Source organism: Pteropus alecto, unplaced genomic scaffold, assembly GCF_000325575.1.
Source record: "Pteropus alecto unplaced genomic scaffold, ASM32557v1 scaffold195, whole genome shotgun sequence".
Taxonomy (NCBI): Eukaryota; Metazoa; Chordata; class Mammalia; order Chiroptera; family Pteropodidae; genus Pteropus; species Pteropus alecto.
Window position 1 is genome coordinate 718,734 of NW_006438073.1, and position 2,889 is coordinate 721,622.

Genomic DNA, 2,889 nt, shown 5'->3' on the forward strand with positions numbered 1-2,889 from the left:
ACTCTTTCCTCTCTCTCCACTTCACTCTGCATAATAGAGGGACATCCAGACTAAATTAAGCCTTGGAAGGGAATAACTATACCACACTAATTAGTTCAGCTTGTGCACATAATCACAAGGAAGACGCCCAATGGGACTGCAACAGACTATGGTATGTAAACTGAGGTCATCATGGGAGATAAACCTACTGTATGTAATCTTTATTTCAAGCAAATATTTATGGCCTCATCAAAGAAAAACCATAGATTGTTAAATTCACCACAGTACATGTAAAGTAAATGCTACCTCTGATAAAAGCACCTTGTGTGGACATCCAAGACTTTCTAGTCTTCTGTAAGGGAATATTTTGCTCTTCTTTTCACCCTTAATGTTAACCTTAAAATTATCTCCTGCTTAAGACATCATTTTCACCTTTATTTCTTGGTTTTGTATTTTTTAAAAGAATGACATTTCTTACCTAGCTCCATTATTGTGAGGGAAGAGATTAACATGGAAGGTAATCTGAAACACAGTCATACGTCAGCTGTAGAAAGGTTGATTCTTGTGCATAGCAAGTGCTTCCTGAGAGTCATGATGGGAGGTTTTTCCCTTCTTAGGCTTTCGTTTTTCTCCCTGTTTTAACTACAGTTCTCTTGCTGCCATCTAAGCGTTCACAAAAGGTAACAGTGGGTCAATGAACTTGTCATTTTTTCATGCAGGAAGTCAAGCATTAAAATATACCCTTCATTTCTCAATAGATTTTTTTTCATACTGCATGCTCCCTTTACATGTTATTTTCCTTTGTTAACTCTGTTCAGAATACTTATGCTTTTTGAATCAGACTGATAAATAGACGGATGATTTTGTTTACCTTCAGAACAGTTTAAACTTTTTAAAAATATGGATTTAATAAGCTTAATCTCAAAACAGAAAGATTCAAATGACCATAAGAAAAAAAATAAGTGATCTGCTTTTCAATTCTGTGTAGTTACTTGGACATGAAATATTAACAATGACTCAAGCATATTTTCCAGAAGACTGTGTTTATACAATATCTTCACCAATAAGTTGGTCTATTTTATCTTTTCTAAATGTCAAGTTTTTTTTTGTAAAATGTCAGTCTTCTAAGTAGTTTCTCTGAGACAATTCTCCTCTTTGACTGGTTTTCTTCGGTATAAAATACAGTAGAGGTTTGGCAATCACCCATTTTGTTTGATCTATAAAGGCAGTCAAGTCAGCTGGCCAATGACAAAAAGCTCTCCATTTTGAACTTTTGTCTGCATTGATTAAATGAATAAAGTACATTGCAGTTATCCATGAAGACATAAGTATAAAACTGGTGCCAGCTTTCCTTATAAGAGTATTCTTGAGTCTACAGGCTCTCAGTAGTCTCAAATTAGTATTTGTTCTTCAACCTAACAAGGCACAAATACACATCAGACATCCAAAGGTAGTATTTCAGGAAAGCAAACGCTGTGGATCAGAATAACTGAATTTACTGTCTCAGATCTGACTGGCTGTAGTTATACAGACCCAACCCATGTATCCATTGGATGAGAAAAAAAATCCAAGATAAGTAGTTTAATGTTTTCTTCTGTGAAGTCTTGTATTTGCCTCTAATAATCTCCATTTCTCAAATATTATATTCCAGAATTGATATGCATTATTTTTTTTTGCATTTTCTGATCGAAATAATTAACACCAGGGCCTTAAAAAGATTTAGAGTGTTAAATAAATACATTTGTGTGTGTGTGTGTGTGTACACACAGACACACATACACACACACAAGTAAAAGGGATAATTCAAATGATACACACTAGGGGAAAATGAAATATTTGCATACAAGTTACTGGGGAGGAAAATTTTGTTTTTCGTGGGCTATAATAACATGATTTCTCTCAAGGGACATGGTAGTGCTGTTTGCTGTTCATAAGGCCATTTTTCAACAATTGTTATTTCAGCCTAATGGCAGCTCTCTATTAAGACATTCTAAAGTAAATAATAAATGTGTTTTCAATATTTTCCATTCAAAACCATTTTTTGTCATAAATTTGCTACAACAACCTTGCAATTCCGTGGCAAATGAAAAGTAGCAGCCTTGAGTAGGCCAGATGAGCTCAAGTTTCTTATAAAATCTAAAGATAAAGAAAATGTAATGGTCTGCTTTGTTCTTCCTTCCTATTTCACCCTTGTCCATATGAATGGGCTCTCTTCCTAGTCTGGTGGCCCAGTAATGTAGACTGTACATGTGAAGTGAAAGTTTCACTTCTTCATCTAATTACGTGCTGTAGAGATTCTAATCCCAAGTAGGCAGTGCTTTCTCTTTTAGTCTTGACCTTCACTGTTACTTTGCTCCTACATTTTTCTTTCTTTGCCAATCACTAGAAAGGAAAGAAGAGGGGAGATGAGACAGCTGGGCCAAAAGTGAGTCAATTTATTGCCAATACCCCCATTGGGTATTTGCTCGCACTTTCATTTTAAACCTTTTGCTGTAATATTCTGGATCCACATTAACAATTTGATGATGTCAAATAAAAGTTTAGTGAAGAGGCTAAAAGTTTGAGCTTCAGGGTCATCTGGATCCACATCTGAGCACACATTTTAGTATTTTTTGGCTTTGTGGCTTTGAGTAACATATTCAAGCTCTCTTAGCATCAAAAGTAGGATGCTACTTAGCATTAAAAGTAGGGCCAGTAATAGTAATCTTATTGGGCTGTGGTCAGGACCCAGTGAAATAATGTATATAAAAAGCTTGGCCTACCATGTAGCAAATGCCCCATATTTGTAGTCATAAATGAAAACTATCAACATTGGAGAGAAAGAGAAAGAGAGAGAGAGAGAGAAAGAGAGAGAGAGAGAGAGAGAGAGAGAGAGACAGAGTGTGTGTGTGTGTGTGTGTGTGTGTGTGT